The sequence below is a fragment of the Anabrus simplex genome, chromosome 2 (genome assembly GCF_040414725.1).
Source record: "Anabrus simplex isolate iqAnaSimp1 chromosome 2, ASM4041472v1, whole genome shotgun sequence".
NCBI lineage: Eukaryota > Metazoa > Arthropoda > Insecta > Orthoptera > Tettigoniidae > Anabrus > Anabrus simplex.
The window spans coordinates 676,493,796-676,512,408 of NC_090266.1; the positions used below are offsets into that span (position 1 = coordinate 676,493,796).

Here is an 18,613-nt window from a genome sequence, read left to right on the forward strand (position 1 = left end):
CATCGTGTAGCTGCAGCGATGCATGTTTAGACTTGAACGCATGCCGCTGTTCAAAACATATTACAACAATTGTTGAGAACATAAAATCGCATAATAGTGTTCGATGTTGTAGAACACTGCATTGCAAGACTAGAATCGAACACTGTTCAAAAAAGATTCTCTTCTCAACATACTTACTCAGGTGCTCTTTTAAGGCGATAACATACTTACGAATCTGAGCACCTTCTTTCTTGACATACTCTTCTTCTTCTTCTTCTTCTTCTTCTTCTTCTTCGAATATTTAAGAGGAAGGAGTGGGAGGAGGAGAAGGTAATACCTAATCTAACAAAAGAATATGCCAATTCTACATTATTTATTGCATCTTGTATGTACAAGTTTCATCTTAAATCATTTGCTGTAGTCATTTCCGCTTCATATATGTACATCTTACAATGTCGGTGTACCTCACCCTTCGTAAGTAATAATGCAATTATGCTAATTTTTATATGTACAAGTTTAAACTTGAATCATTTGCTGTGCCCCCAGGCTAGTGTGTTGGTAGAATTTGGAATTACAAACCGTTTGCAGTCCACGTTATTAAGGGCTACCTTATTAATTAAATAAGTGTACAACTGATACTTCTTGCTTCTAATAACAGTCATTTGCTTATGTAACATAGGTGGAGTATTATTAATACAATTTTTATAATTTCCTAAACTTAACTCATTCTGAACTACATTCTTTTTAGTTCCTTTCAATCTCTTTATTTGTAGTATATTTAAGAGCATTATGCAATATGATTTGGATTTAGTGCCTACAAATGAATTGATAATATTTCCAGCGCATTCGTCTTTCATTTTACCTAGAACTTTTTTGTTTACTAGTGCCAGATTATAATCATTATTTTCAGGAAAGTTACTAGTATCAAACCTACCTAAGTCTGGCTGTATATCATTGTAATAGTCATCGGTTTTGATTTGGTAAATAAACGAATCGGTATCTGTGTAGAGCAATTGCGCATTATGAGAGCGTACTTCATCATATAATCGTAATGGAATTCATACATTAGTGTTTTAGCCAATTCAAGTACAGCAAAGCCAACGTGGTAGATTTGTCGCACTTAACCTTAACACGATTCATCTGTATAATAACTAAATTTTCATGTATAATAGTACAGCTATGGAAATTCGGTTTACTTATTAAATTGTTAGCACCATACCTTCGCTTAATATTTTCCCAGTTTGTAATCAATTTTACATCAACGCGTTAGTCAACATTTTCCATGGTCTTACCAAACACACTGTTATTCATGAGCTTGTAAAAATCATTCTCAAACTCGTTAACTGCATTTGTTCTTAAATTATTGTTGAGATCGATATATGGCTTTAGCCACGGTGACTGATTAAATTCTAGTACGCGATGAATTTTGGTTAACTTCAAACCATGCTGCAAACACTGTTTTAAATTCCGATAATGAATGACGTACTTGGATTTGTCACACAAATTAGCGATTAGCATGTTTGTTGTTGATGTGATATACGGAGACTTCATATTTTCAGAGCAGAACGGTAAGTAATTATGAGAAGTGTGTAACTCTTTAGGATACTGTAAGTCAACTTCAAGGAAATAGTCTTTATTAGCTTCGTCTAGGGTGTGCAGCTGTAAATCATCAATTTCGCACTGCGTTAGCCAGCGGAAACCATTTAACGGTAGATGATGACTCATAGCCCACCCATACTGATAGTTAGCTTCAAGATAAACAATATACTGAGATTCGTGACTAGAGTCAAAACTCGGCATGTACTTATTATTTGCCTTAGAATACCGCCCACTACACTGACTTAGACCACCTCGAATAGACGATTTTATAAAGTGCACTATATCGATATCTGTTAGCAGTTCCAAATTCACTTGCGTGTATTTTAACATGGCATCCCAACTTAACCCGGGCGCTGTAAAATACTGACATGGATCAAGGCTGTAGGTTTTCTTGCAAACACAGCGAAAATTTTCGAAAACATCAGCTAACAAAAGTACATCCGTTTTTCAATATAAGTCAGAGTATTCACCTAGCGTTTGAATGTAGAACTGCTCCTAGATACGGTGTACATGTAAATAGTCAACATCACTAATATCCGCTGAAGTCAGCGAGCTGTAGATTGATTGTTTTGATGGTAAGGCGCGTTCTTCGAGGCGTTCTAAGCAGTCAAGATATTCATAACAGAAGACACCCTTATGCAGAATGAAATTAAACTGATCTTCAGGAAAAACACGTCGAATTTCTGTGAATTGTTCTGGCTGCAAATTACTAGAAAGTTTATCAAGGCTACTCGCCATAAAGCGAAACGAGTGAAGAAATCTCAATTTTATAGTATGCTCCTCATCTACTTTTACGCACTTTGTAAATGCAATGTACCGCTCTTTGTTCTGAGGGATTATATCTATTTTTCATCTGAAACTCCAAATTTTGAAATAATAAAATGTGAGTCGTAACCAGATAAGTTATGAAAAATTACAGGAATAAATTTTGGAACTCCGTACTTAAGATTACAGCTATTACGAGCAGAGCATGAAGATTACAGCTATTACGAGCAGAGCATCTGTACAAGCCAGTTGAATGGTCATGATGGAAAACATTAGGGTTATTTTCAGAAAATTCTCCATTACAAATACTACATTTTGTAGCACGTTCATGGTCTTGTAACTCAATTTCGGTAAGCGGCTTCATGGGAATGTTAGTATTTAGAATACTGCTAATACGCACTGCATCACTTTCAAGTCTTTCTAAAATACTTCAGCAGCATCAGGTCCTCGATACAGCTCTAACTGGTTAAGCGTGCTATCATAACTACACTTGATATAATACGCGAAGCTATACGGGACATGTATGTGTGTAGTATTAGTAAACGTTGTCTGGATTAGGCGCGCATGTGCTAAATGGTTTTAGGATGACTTCAAAGTCTACGTAAATAACAAAAGGCACCCACATCTGCTCGTTATAATTCGTAAATTTCAAACATTATTGCCTGTAGTATGTATTTCTGTACATACATGATTGCAGTCATTCTTAGAATGGCTTTTTAACTGATCTTAAGTTCTAAAATACTGCAAGCATCCGTCGCATAGCCACTTTTTACACCTTTGTTTTGACAGCTGACTACCAACCAGTCTACTCAAATTTTTAATCCAATAAAAGTGACTATTCTCACTGTTTTCGATATAGAGTAAGTTAACATGAGTACTCTTCTTATTAGGTGTATAATACAGAGGACCTATTACAGACTTTTTGTCTACACCATACACATTAATGCTAATATTATTTAGTTGTTCAAAGCGCTTAATGTCCTTTAGCTGCATAGGAAATTCTATACCATCTAAATTTAGTTGTGTTGAATAGTGAGGATAGGATGATGTTCTTTTGGCTACGTCTGATTTCGCAGGATTTAAAGCCGACAAAACAGCCCATGCAAAACACGCCTCGTCATTGATTTCAACGTTCACAACAGCTTTTTTTCCGCTTAATCCATGTCAGCAGTTCGATGTATGAAGGGAGATCCTCGCAAAGGATTATACTTATTGATGTTAACTTCTAGATACAAAATTTCAACTAAAGCCCACCCTGATTCTTTTTCTTGAAATTCCTCGCTCTTCGTTGAAATAACATTCGAGATATCCCTAAATACATCACTGAAATTAGTTGACTCACTCACTAGAAAATTCTTGGTATTAAATGATTTAATTTCAGTTATTTCACTTTCATCTGTGCTCTTAATATACAACGCAAAACTTCGAAATTAACTTTAAATAAATTATGAGCAGACAAAGTTTTGTTAAGAAGCTGTTGCACATCCGGTTTAACGCAATTTAAAAAATTTTCGATGCTTTGAAACTTCTGACTAGTACGAATTCTGCAACTGAAAATCCTACTTTTAAATGCAGTATTAATTTCTTCGATGTTTGTATTACTAGCACTTCTACGAGCATTATTGTTATGCGCATTACTTCGTAAGTGACCCTGAAAATGTGAAGATGGTACGTTAGTGTTACAGTGTTCGCAGTGTATAGTGTATAGGGGTTAGATATTATCGTAAGTTTAAAGTTAGAAGAAGCAAACAGAGAGATAAAAGTTCTATACCTAACAAAGTAGAAGCACTCTTGCAGACAACGATCGATCAGGGTGTTGCTGCTGTTGTCAAAAATGTGTCCAATCAATGTCCTCTCGAGTCGCAAGGTTAAAACTAGAAGAAACGAGAATTCAATTCATAACGGTCAGATACAGTAACCAGCTTAAGGTTTGAAGAGAACAACTAAGTATTAATAGAGATATTACTGTTTAAGAGTAGCACATAGTGATGATAGGATATGAAAAGGAAGAGCATGAAGGTTAGTTAGATTATCAACAGAACTGCCTAGCACTAACCAACAGTTTAGGCTTACAGTAAGTTGAAGACTGCAGACTGAAGAATGGTCACTTGGAATAATGTTGACGGCAGATGATTATTTTTCTAAAAACAAAGTAAAAAGTCGTAAAAATATAGAATAATAATAATAATCAAAGAATTAATCTTACCTTTTGTTTTACTACTAGACGGCGGATGATAATGAGCTTGAATGAAAGTTCAGGAATTGAGCAAATTCCTTATATGCACACATTTAACACACACGAGAACTGCAACTGCCATGCGTTTCACACAGACTACATCCGGTGGACTGCTACTTGTTACCAGGCAGCGAAGCAAACTGCATACGTCTGCAGTACAGTTGTAACAAAAGTTTATGCAGTGACTTTCTAAGCGGTTGGGAGGAAAACACAGCCCTTCAGAGTAAGCAGTAGACTACAGCCCTTCTTCCTTCCCGTGTTGGTATCCGAAGAAGGGTTGTTAAAAAGAAGCGACTCTTAACTTAACAACAACGCGCCGTAAAGAAAGGGGGTATAGTCTACGGTATCTCCTACCGGATCGAACCTGCTATGTTAACAACACAAGGCGCCGAGGTGCCGGAATTTAGTCCCTCAAGAGTTCTTTGTAAATTAACCAATTGTCTTCAAATGCTACCGGACTAGGCCACAGATCGAACCTGCGGTTTTCGAAGACGCCGAGGTGCCGGAATTTAGTCCCTCAAAAGTTCTTTGTAAATTTACCAAGCACCTTTAAATACTACCGGACCGAGCCACAGGATGGAACCTGCGGTTTTCGAAGACTTCAAGGTGCCGGAATTTTGTCCCTCAGGAGTTCTTTGTAAATCTACTGAGCACCTTCACACTGAGCCAGGATCGAACTTGGAGACGCTGAGGTGCCGGAATTTACTCCCTCAAAAGATCTTTATTTACCGAGCACCTTCAGATAGTACCGGACTGAACCACAGGATCGAACCTGCTGTTCTCGAAGACGCCGAGGTGCTGGAATTTAGTCCCTCAGGGGGTTCTTTGTACATCAACCGAGCACCTTCAAATAACACCGGACTAAGCCAGGATCGAACCTGCTATGTTAACACGAGACGCCGAGGTGCGGGAATTTAGTCCCTCAGAAGTTCTTCCGAGCACTTTCAGACTAACCTAGGATCGAACCTGCTGTTTTCGAAGACGCCGATGTGCATGACTTTAGTCCCTCAAGAGTTCTACCGACACGAGGCTGACGTATTTGAGTACGACCGGACTAAGCCAGGATCGAACCTGCTATGTTAGAAGGCTAGCGCCTAAACTAACTGAGCTACTTAGCCCGACCCGGTAATAGAGAGCTGGCCTAAAGTCTGCCGCTGTTACTTATGGCACAGACGGTAAGCGAATAGTGGACTTTGTACCGGGCGAAACTTGCTAATACATCACATTCCTGCGAGTGTGCGCTCACGCTGGCCGACTTGAAGCAGCTTGAAGCTCCTTCTAATAAATATTCATACAACGTATCTGTATCTGTAAAACACACACCCAAGTTATTTTTCTTGCCCCCGGGGACTTACGCATCTCAGACTTGGTGCATTCAACAGATATGACCTTACAGCTTCCCAACATTTAGCTTACTACAGTCCGGTGCCAGCACATAGCCTACTCCCAAGGCTTAACGCCTAAATACCGGGGTTAGAACTACACTGTCGTCAGCTCCGAAGATAGCAAATGCTGGGAGGCGGCTGGCCCCTTCCCCGCTCCTAGCCCTTTCCTCTTAAGAATCCGTTTTAAGACCAAATGCCCTTCTTGACGCTAAAAGTCTAAGGACCGGGGTTTCAAATAGCAAGAATCTGTTTTACGGCCGGATGCCCTTCTTAACGCCAAATGTATAAGGACTGGAATTTTAAATCGCAAGAATCTTTTACAGCTAGATGCCCTTCTTGACGCAAGGACTGGGGATTTTAAATCGCAGTATCCTGTGTCTTACTTTACGAACAACTTCATGTGCATTTTTTACAAGCAGAACAGACAGTCAAAGCATGTTGTTGTTTTAGGGCCGGATGCCCTTCCTAACGCAAAGACTGGGATTTTAAATCGCAAGCATCTGTTTTATGGCTAGTTGCCCTTCCTGACGTAACAAGACCGGGATTTTACAGTAATGTATATTTCTTGCTAAGTTACTTCCATTTTGCAAGCAGAGAGGCTGCTTGCTTTGACTCTGAGTTCGTAGGAAAGAGGGCAGCACGATGCTCTGTTGATTAAAGATGGCCGCTGTCAAAAAGCACGCGGATTTTAAATTGCCTACCACCACATTTCAAAGGTAGTAGCTCTAGAGGGCAGTACTGAGGTTTGCAACGCAATATGGCGGATGACAGCTGTCAAAAAAGCACGTGGCTTTGTTTACAAACAAGAGCATGTTGAATTTTTCAAATTGCCCGCCACCACGATGAGGTTTAACTTCGTCAAGATAGCGGCACTGAGGTTACCGATGCAAGATGGCGGATGTCAGCTGGCAAAAAAAGCACATGGCTTTGTAAAGCATGTGGAATTTTTGAAATTGCCCGCCACCACGTGCCTATAGGTGGGCCGGCGTAAGGTTGCACATGACAGCTGCGCACAACGTTGGCCACACTGCAATGGCGCAAGAAGCGATGTTGCCGCCGTAACAACAGTTGATTGCACGACACGTGAGATTTTAAAAACATGGGAGAAATGCTTTTCATGTCATAGCGATGATACACAATACGAATACAAATGAAATCGGCCGACAAAATCGAACTTTCAACACACCGATTAAGTTTACAATAAAATACTTCATCACACAAAATAATACGAGATAATTATACTACGAAGTTATTATCGCGATGTTGAAAATTTACGAACAAATCGGCTGACAAGAATCTCACTTTAAATACACCAATAACTGTTAGAATAATATACACCGGACCGAGCTCGATAGCTACAGTCGCTTAAGTGTGGCCAGTATCCAGTATTCGGGAGATCGTGGGTTCGAGCCCCACTGTCGGCAGCCCTGAAGATGGTTTTCCGTGGTTTCCCATTTTCACACCAGGCAAATGCTGGGGCTGTACCTTTATTAAGGCCACGGCCGCTTCCTTCCCACTCCTAGCCCCTTCCTGCCTCATCGTCGCCATAAGACCTATCTGTGTCGGCGCGACGTAAAGCAAATAACAAATATATATATACTGTATATGTATAGACCGGTGCTAACACAAAAGGTTTCACGTAAAACACAGTATATACAATTTACGAAACTTCAGAAAACTTATTTTCATACCTAATTCACACAGGTAGAGGCTCGATACCCTCCAGATCACTGCCATCAGTACCGTCGCCTTCGTTGTCTAGGCAGATCATCTACTCCTGACAGTCACTGCTGATGCCATGTGTTGCCATTGCCGAGCTAATGAATGTTGCGATATGCCTTTCTTCCTCCACAAAGCCGCATCCATTCGAGGAGCAATCCCCTCCCGGAGCAGTCCTTCCACTTCAGTAATTTTGAAGGACTTATTATTAGTGCGTACGTAATGTTTTACTTCACCCCGTACCGTACCAACTCAATGAGGTTGAAGTGACAGTGGTACGGCGGCAACCTAATATCCTCGTGCCCTTGTTCCTTCGCTACTTCGTCGGCTAATTTAGTCATACACATATGCGCTGTACACGTGTCTTCGTATTCAATCAGCATGGAAAGAATTAATTCCTTTTACATGAGTTGGCTTAATTCGTTTCTTTCCCGGAGTGCTGTGAAACAAGTCCCTACTATCAGGCCCATTTCCGCTACTGCAATGTTCCCCAGTCCCTCTTTCCTTCTGTTCTTGGAGGCGAACACCTGTCTGAATAACAGTACGCTTTGAAAGCCCTAATGTTTGACATACGTGTTCCACAACTGTATCTGCAGGAACAGAGAGATGGCTATACAAGCGTACGAATTTCCTCTCCCTCTCGTAAAACTCACGCGTTCTCCGCACTAATTCTAATGTCTGACTATTAAGTCACTCCGCGGCGCAAAGGATTATCACTTCGCGGTTCATAACTATGTTGTCGTTTCCGTGACATCGCACTGCATTTGTTAAAATAAAATTCCACGATCATCTCAGAAAGAAAACAAAACTTTCATAAACGCGCGAATCACACCTGACCACGTGCTAACGGCGACTGACAAAACGGCAACACTTCAATACGGTAGTCAAGCTAGTTATAGATGACGCCACTATACTACCCATATTGCCGACTACAATCAACTGAAAATAGTTCGTATTTATTTTGTGGCTCGTTTAAACGTTATCATATTGTCTTAAATCCTCATTTTTGTATAAGCAAATAAAAGATTATAAGCACTATACGGAATTAAATACGAATTAACATGAATAAAATGCGTAACTGTATCTCACATAAAAAGTAGTAGATTGGCGATTCTGATTGACGGGTGACGTTCTTCATTTCATTTTTGTAGTGGTGCCAACATGAATTACAGCTGTCAAGTGCAACCTTGTGCCGGCCCACCTATAAGTTGGTAACTATAAGGTTTAGCTCCGTCAAGATGGCGGCACTGAGGTTAGCGATGCAAGATGGCGGATGACAGTTGTCAAAAAAAGCACGTGGCTTTGTTTACAAACAAGAGCACGTGGCTTGCGGCGGAGGCCTCTGCTGTGGGTCCTGTGGAGGCGGAGGAGGCCTATGCAGAGGGCCGTTGGAGGTGGAGGCCGCAGAATCCCTGACTTATACTGCTCCTATTATCTTTAGAAATGAGCCTTACACCTAGAATTTCATGTTTGTCAACTTTCCAGTAGCTTGCAAATTCTTCTTTCACCAGAATGAATACTCTCCCTCCTACCAATTCTACCCTATCTCTACGATACACACTACAGTTCCGTGAGAATATTTCTGCATCGTGTCATATTCATCTTCTTCCCAACTTTCCCTCCTATCCTCCACCAAGTCCTTTCCTTTTTATACCGGTAGATTGAAATAATAGAGCTCCGGGTGCTTCTCCGCCTTCCCCACAATATAATATTAAACACATCTTCACTCATCGCATTACTTACTGGAGACGCGAGACGTGATTTGCGGTGCGACCTTCTGGCTAGTCGCTTGAGACTGGTAAGATACGCATCTCCCTGGATTAGAGCCATTCGTGCCTCCCCACTCTCACCATTGGAATTCACTTGGAAGAGATTGTGAGCATACTTAAGTCCCCGTCGCGTCGCTGTACAGTGGCTAAATGTGAAATATGCCCTGCATTTTCGTAACAGCTAGCTCCTAAAAGCAGCTACTGGAAAACGGTCTGTAAAAAGCCTTCGCTTTCTTGGGTCATTTACTCAGTTTTGTCTTAAATCAACCCAGTCTTTAAAATGAACATTTATATACAAAACAATAATTAGTAAATAATATTAATCATTATAGAACTGAACTTCCGTTTCTAGTGCATACAGCACCCTCTTCATACCTGTTTTGACCATCGAATACACAGCATATAGTAACCTAGTACTCTGTGCTCATGTGCTACTTTCATTGTTGTTGAGTCCGACTCGTTGGCTGAATGGTCAGCGTCCTGGCCTTGGGTTCAGAGGGTCCCGGGTTCGATTCCCGGCCGGGTCAGGGATTTTAATCTTCATTGGTTAATTCCAGTGGCTCGGGGGCTGGGTGTTTGTGCTGTCCCCAACATCCCTGCAACTCACACACCACACATAACACTGTCCTCCACCACAATAACACGCAGTTCCCTACACATGGCAGATGCCGCCCACCCTCATCAGAGGGTCTGCCTTACAAGGGCTGCACTCGGCTAGAAATAGCCACACGAAATTATTATTGTTGTTGTGGATGATATTACAGCTATGCATTCAAGAGAAGAATATTCTTACAATGCTAACACTGCCAGCGAAACCTAGCAAAGTAGTTTCATATATATTAGTTATTTTACTGTTCACTAGGTGCACCATGAACACAACGCTAGTACTTGAAGTTGTCAAAGTAATAAATGTACAATATTTGGAAAAGTTATCGGTAGCTTTAAGTTATTCGAAAAGGCACATCATTATAACGTTCAATGTTTGGTAGCTCAAATAAATGATTTTCAGAAATGAAGGTTTTTTTACTCGCATGTTTCACGATATGTCCATTGGTCAAAACAGATCTGATGACATGCTACGTGAAGATTTCATATTTTGCAGGTTTAGTGAAAAGAACGAGCAGTTGTCTCACTGCATGTGTTAAGTTCAAGGCAGAAGTTAACATATTATGATGCTTAACTGAAAAATCTCGTAAACAACAACGTTTGACTTCTTTCCTTTTACCTTCCATACGTAGAAGTAGTTTTATGAAACTGAATTGAATCCTATTAATGTAGTACTTTGCAACAAAACCGAGAATCAGGTGTTGTGGTTGGAATTTAAAAATAACATATTTTAACATGTTTCTGTCGCAGACGCGTGCGTCTATCGTTTATGACAGACCTTGCATAAGAAAAACTTATTGCACAAGGCACAGACGATAGTGTGTCTCATCAACTGCTCATGACTAACTTCGCCAGATTTGGATAGAGGTGCTGGTGAATATACCACCACAATAGAGGATTTTCCTTCCATGAGAGGTAGCCATACTTCAGATACCTTTTTACCTCCATTATAGCAGCAGAGTTTGGTTTACCTGCAAATCAATACATAATGACTAAAAAGGGAGTCGCATGTATAAAAACAATATTTGAGATGTTCGTTTTAATTTTCCATAGTCCTTGTTCGTAAATGAATCAGCTTACCTTGAAGTTTGGCTGTCCGAATTAGGTTGTCATACTTCTCCCAAATTGAAAATTCACTGCTGCCTTCTTCTGTTGGGATAGTTTCTTCCAGAATTTTCTTGTTAAAATCCCTGTCACCAACTTTTTTGCATTTTCAACATCACTTTCATCTTTGAAGACCAAGGTTTTGAACGTTATGTCCACAAAAGTTGTTACTGCAATTGTTCTTCTGTGCTCAGTGTTTTCAAATCGGGTATTAAGACCAGTAGTAGTAGGGCAAGGTATGTTCTAAAACAATGGGTGCTGTGTCAGCATTTTCCGCGAGGTCATTGACCCCTAGTTGCGTAGTAAGGCTATGCCGATCCTGCAACGAGGTCATTGACCCCTAGGTGAGTAGTAAGGCAATTCAGGTTCTAAATCATTGAACGCAGAACCTTGCGTACGAGAGCAAGCCTAACATCACAGACTACATTGGAGGGGCCTAATTGGTCAGGGAATGATCTGTGGTGCTTTTGAACCCCTAGGTGAGGGTATGACGTCATACGCATACGTACGAGGGCAATGCTAACCTCACTGTCCAGCCTGGAGTGTTTTACCGCTAGGTGAGGTTATGACGTCAAACCCTTACGTACGTGGGCAATGCCAAACTCAGTGTCCAACCTAGAGTTTTTTTACCGCTACGTGAGATTCTGACGTCATGCCCTTACGTACGAGGGCAGTGCCACATATCGGTTAGGTGGCCTGCAGATGAGGTTAAGACAGACCTTGCGCATGAACGCTAACCTAACATACAAGCTCCCCTTCGAGGAGTCCAATCGGTAGTTGAAGTTATGACGTGTTAACCTGTCCTCGCCAGGAGGAACGCTAAGCTAACGTGAGATGGGTTCCCCTTGGAGGAGCCGAACTAGTGAGATGACTTGTAGGCGTGGATAGCATGTGAGTTAACCTAACCTTGGCCACGAACGGTAACTTACCCTCACACAGGCTCTTTGTCGTCTCCCCCGTTGGAGTAGTGATAGAGCTGTAACGTAATAACCGCGGGCGATTTAAAAATGCATGCTTATCTTTACACAACCGAACCCGCAGGCTTTCTCCTGACAGACCTGTTACGTCACAGAGTGGGTGATTTGAAATGCGGACTGCTGGCTGAGGGTGTATGACGTTATAACCTATCGTGTGTCCATTCCTTGTCCGCGAGAGCTATTGTATTTCACTCATTCCGCCGGCAAGCCGGTTAGGACCCTCCCTATCCGCCACCTGGGCCGCGCCACGTGGGATTATCAGCCAACGTTCGAGCTATAAAACTTTTAAAAATAATCGACCCGAATAGGAATGTTGTTCCAAATTCAGCTGTAAGTCCTGGGAGGAGATGTTAGGTTAACGCCTGATCAACGTGCGAGGCTAAGCCTGCACAATTAGGTAGGGTCTAATGTTGCGCCCGAACTGTTGTAAGGAAGGGCAACCGGTTAGGTTAACGCCTGGTCAGCATGAGCTTAAGCCTACACTGTTATGCTGTTAGCCTCGGCATCGAACTTAGGTCTGTATTTTTAACGCCCTTAGACCTGGGGTCGAGCCCCAGGGTGTGCGAGCTTATATCTAGACACGTCATTCCTGTTAGGTTAAGCTTACCCTCGTAGCCATAATCACGTTGACTGTTAAGGTAAGCTTGCACATTTTGGCATTGAACTTTGGTCTTAAGCCTAGGGTCGATCCTGAGGTCTATAAAGTTAAGCTTGGACACGTAGCCATCGTAGGGTCATGTAAGGTAAAGAGCATGCTCCTAGTCAAATAAGGTTACGGGCACGCTCCTAGCTGGCAGCCCGCACTGCGCTATGACATCACTCTCCGGATCAGGCCTCCTCCAGGGGCCACCGGATTCCAGATGCCACCGAACCCCTTTAATTACATTACGCATCGCCACGTAGCGGTATTTTCTAATCAGGGAATTTTAAAAGGAATTTATGTTGACAGTATGCACTGTGATCCCTTAACTTACGTTTCAATCTGGCCTTGCGGAGAAACAGAGTGGCATATTTCACTGCCGACAGGAGGGAATCCTAAGACGATCGTTAGGCAAAATATGAAAAAGCGCGAATATGTTTCGTATAGACTGTCGATTCGAGGTTGTGCCTGTGCAGGAAATTTCAGTCCTTTACTTAATGCTGGTAAACTTTCTCAACAATTTATAGTTGAATTTTGTTTTCCAATAGGAGAAATTCATTGGCAATCAACAAGCGAAATTGTGTGTCGATATTTATGTCGGTCTTGTTGATGCACTACACGTTAGAGCTGAAACTGAATCCCACTTCATTTTGCATGAAGGGTGGAAGATGTATTAAGGATTTTCCAAAAGAATTTTACAGAAACTGAAGAGAATGTGAACGGATGTCCATTTTACCGGAGGCCAAGGCATGCAAGAACATACACCTAATGTGTACAAGACACAAATATTGAAATCGAAAATCGCTTCATTGTTCCATACAATTGATTTCTGATGTACTTTCAGGTCCATATTAATGTCGAAATTTGTGCAGGCGTGCACAGTATCAAATACATACATAGATATGTTTTTAAGGGGCAAGATTGCTCAAACTTGAAAATCACGCAAAATTATGGAATACCACATTATGACGAAGTTTCAACGTATTTGTAGTAAGGATGTAAAGGAGAGGGCATATAAGTCTCTGGTAAGACCCCAACTAGAGTATGGTTCCAGTGTATGGGACCCTCACCAGGATCACTTGATTCAAGAACTGGAAAACCCCAAAGAAAAGCAGCTCGATTTGTTCTGGACGATTTCCGACAAAAGAGTAGCGTTACAAAAATGTTGCAAAGTTTGGGCTGGAAAGAGTTGGGAAAAAGGAGACGAGGTGCTCGATTAAGTGGTATGTTCCTAGCTGTCAGTGGAGAGATGGCGTGGGAGGACATCAGTAGACGAATAAGTTTGTGTGGTGTCTTTAAAAGTAGGAAAGATCACAATATGAAGATAAAGTTGGAATTCAAGAGGACAAATTGGGGCAAATATTTGTTTATAGGAAGGGGAGTTAGGGATTGGAATAACTTGCCAAGGGAAATGTTCAATAATTTTCCAATTTCTCTGCGATCATTTAAGAAAAGTCTAGGAAAACAACATATAGGGAATCTGCCACCTGGGCGACTGCCCTAAATGCAGATCAGTAGTGATTGAGTGATTGATTGATTGATTGATTGATTGATTGATTGATTGATTGATTGATTGATTGATTGATTGATTGATTGATTGATTGATTGATTGATTGATACAAGCGAGGCTGCATGTAGGATTTTTGGTTAAGACGTGCACGAGCAGTCCCGCATTGTTGCCCCCTAACCTGTCCATTCCACGAACCTACTACGCTGGCGCAGCAGGAGGAGAGGTGATAATCCCACGTGGCGCGTTCCAGGTGGCGGATAGGGGGGTCCTAACCGGTTTGCCGGCGGACTTGATGGAAATAAAATACCTCTCGTGGACCAAACACAAACCCCCGGTGGGTAGGGGATGCAGACGAAGAATAGACCCACGGTATCCCCTGCCAGTCGTAAGAGGTGACTAAAAGGGGTGACCAAGGGATGATTGTATTAGAACCATGAAACTACTTGTGATTAGTACCACCACGCGGGGAACACAATGGGTCGCTTTTGCTTGCGCGTAGTGCCACTATGTTAGGTACAAAGTAGGTTTGTGATTAGTAGCAACGGAGTGCGTTGCCGGCTTTTGCAGTACCTGTGATTAGTACCAGTTTAGGAACGACACCACGGTTCTGGCTTGCTTATGATTAGTACACACTGTATGAGGAACACCACGGGATAGCGCGAGTCCCTGTGGTTAGTACACGTATGTGATGAACACCATAGGTTTGCATTGCCTGTAAACGGCGCCGCAATGTGCGAAACACCATAGGTCTGTATTACATGTGCGGATTTCATTACTTGTTTAGTACCATAATGTGTGGAATACCGCGAGTCTACGCTACTTTTGATTAGTACCGCAACATATCACATACCGTCGTTCTACTTTCCAGCGATCAGTACCAGTATGAGGGGCCGATGACTTGGATTTTGGACCCCTTTAGACTAAAAGCATCATCGATTCAGTATTGTGCTATAGAAACAGTCCCTTGGTCAGTAATACTATTGTTTTACGTCAGTTTCTGTGAATGTGAGGCATTGCGGATCGTATCCACTGATTGTTTTAAATTCATATCCATCCATTCATTGTTCGTTCTCACTTTTTGAATTCTGGTCAGTGGAGAATTTTGGACTTTTAATTTGTCATTACATTTAGCCTCATCTCGTACCATTAGGGGCCGATGACCTAGATGTTAGACCCCTTTAAACAGAAATCATCATAATCATCATCATCATCATCACCATCTACCTGTCCATTTACCAGACTAACAAGATGGGTTTTTTCGTTCCGATAATGCTTCACGGGCATTATTACGTGCGCAGTTAAAAAGTATATTACTCACTACCCGGTTTTATTGAACAAAAATACAACAACGAGATGTGCATACATTTATCCCGAAACAGCCGTTCATTATGTATGGTATAAAAGGAAATGAAGTTGGAAAAACGGCTGAGATTCGTTAAAGTAATAGGTTGGATGTACTTTCTCCGCCTGAATCAGATGACAGCTGCACGCACGTCGTGACTGAAATTTACGACGAAACATTCCCTTCTGCGAAAGTTTGTATTCTTACACCAAAAAATGAATACTGTAATCAAATTAATTTGAAAGTCATTTATCTTATACCCGGTATTTCAAAAACATACACTAGCGTTAACAGATTAATTACTTACCGAAGACGAAAGCCAGCTAGCGGTACTTCAATTTCCTGCAGATTTTTTAATCCCTTGGAGTTAAGTGGTTTACCTCCACATATTCTTAATCTAAAAGTTGGAGCGATAGTTATGATCCTTAAAAATCTGAATGTTTCCCAAGAGCTCTTAAACAGAACCAGATTAATTTTAAGAAATATGTATGCAAATTACTTGGATTTGGAAATAATAAGAGGAGATAAAACTGGATAAAGAGCTCTAATCCCTCGAGTAGATTTAACACCATTCGGTAAAACACTTCCATTTTTTAAGAGTTGCCAATTTCCAATTCGCTTGGCATTCTGTATAACAGTCAATAAATCTCAGGGGTGAACTCTGGAACGTGTAGGTCTCTACTTACCTTAGCAAGTTTTCACATATTTTGCACTGTTGAGCATGCGATCATTTGACGCTCGTAAAGTCGCAGTAGTGCCAAAAAGTAATCGGACAAAGAAAGTCGTCTTCACGGGTTTCAGTTAGTTATTAGTTATAACGTAAAGTTACTATTTTGATTTCTGGAGCGTTAACCATACACTGCTAGCTGCCCTTCATCACAAGAGGTTTCGATCGACCTAAACTTAGGTTTCCTGTTTCTTGATGGTGTCTGCCGTGGAATGTATGGCTATGGTAATAGACAGGACTGTGATTCCTATGTAAATATTGATTTGTTAATTCATCATCTACAGTTAAACTGTTGTCATATCATTACAAATTAGGATATTTGAAGTTATTTAAAACATGTTTTACGTTCCATGTTTGTCCATATCTCCAGGTTTAGAACATGTTTTACATATTTGGGGAAACTCACGTATATTTACATAATTGACGTTTTATTTTATATATCTTCCATATTTTATGGTTTCAAAGTTATTTTTCCCAGAAAATAATTAAAAATATATTTTACTAGCATCAATGATTCAAATCTGTAGTCTGGTACAGTATTTGGCACAGTATATCTATGAAATTTGGGAAGAAACTTCCGCTCTATGCATTTTTTTTTAAATTTCTTGCTGGCTTTGGTATTGTCGATCAACCAGTTGTGAACCATATCGTAAAGGTTTAACACTTGTTCTGTCTTTTCAGTTCTTATTTTTGTGGCTTTCGCGTTTTATGTAATAAAACATTACATTTTAGTGTGCCTAGTATTCGGGAGATAGCGTGTTCGAACCCCCACTGTTGGCAGCCCTGAAGATGGCAAATGCCAGGGGGCGGCTGACCGCTTCCTTCCCACTCCTAGCCCTTTCCTGCGCGATCGTCGGTCTTGCTGACAACATGTAATTACAAGAAACATAAGGATCTTTTTATGGCCGAATGCCCTTCCCGACTCCAAAGGTATAAGGACGTTAAGTTACCAGGATTTGAATCGCAGTATCCATCATTTTGTTTCCAGCTAAATGTAAGTGTCTGACTTGTGTATGCAGGAACAAGGTAATGTGTACTTTTGCTGAGATAACATGTCACTTCCGTTCATGTTTTCACAAGCAGTAGCAGAAACTCACAGTACTGCTCCCATTTGGTCTTATAACTTGGAAGAGACAATATGCATACAAAAAATTTATGATTTATTCTTTTCCTCCCTTTTTTACATGTAGGTATTTTAGGTAATTCATGTGTGTGTGTGTGTGTGTGTGTGTGTGTGTGTGTCTCGCAACATTCTTGTCCGTGTGTTCCGTTTATTGAGAGAAAGAGTGACGTGTATGCGTATATCAGTGTTCTGTACGAAAACCCGTGTTGTGATGTATTTGCAGTTACTGAGCATGTTAGCTGAGCGGTATGTGTGACCGAGCGAGTCGGCTACGCAGTATGTTTTTCTGTAGTTTTTATCTTCGCACAAGACAAGGCAGATCATTTAAAGTTATATGGTTGATATATTCATATTATTGTTTACCGAGCGAGTTGGCTACTCAGTATGGTTTTTCTGCAGTTTTTCATTTTCGTACAAGACAAGGCAAATCATGGAAGTTGTACTTTTGCTGTATTCATATTATCGTTTACTGTGCGATTTAGCTACGCGATATATGCACAATTTGTTTCCGTAGTTTCTGATTTTCGTACTAGGCAAATCATTAAAGTTGTACTTTTGCTATGTACATATTATCGTTTACTGAGCGAGATAGCTTCGCGATATGTGCACAGTGTGTTTCCGTAGTTTTTTTATTTTCGTACTAATCAAATCATTGAAGTTGTACTTTTGCTGTATACATATTATCGTTTACTGAGCGAGTTAGCTACGCGATATGTGCTCAGTGTGTTTCCGTAGTTTTCGATTTTCACTCTAGTCAAATCACTAAAGTTGTACTTTTGCTGTATACATACTGTATTATCGTTTACTGAGCGAGTTAGCTACGCGAAATGTACTCGGTGTATTTCCGTAGTTCTTTATTTTTACTCTAGGCAAATCATTGAAGTTGTACTATTGCTGTAAACATATTATGGTTTACTGAGCGATTTAGCTATGCGATATGTGCACAGTATGTTTCCTTAGTTTTTGATTTTTGCACTAGGCAAATCATTGAAGTCGTACTTTTTCTATATTCATATTATCGTTTACTGAGCGAGTTGGCTACGCGATATGTGCACTGCCTTATGCATAAGATCGCGTTGTTATAGTAATGTATGTTCGATAGAGACATAAAGCTATGCCTTGACAGCAGGTA

At 40.8% G+C, this 18,613-nt stretch overlaps 1 protein-coding gene across 2 annotated transcripts in view; it reads left to right on the forward strand.

The window, feature by feature from the left end:
- Window positions 1-18,613, forward strand: part of Pi3K21B (phosphatidylinositol 3-kinase regulatory subunit alpha) — a 919,547-nt gene that overhangs the window by 475,133 nt on the left and 425,801 nt on the right. The window lies entirely within an intron of this gene.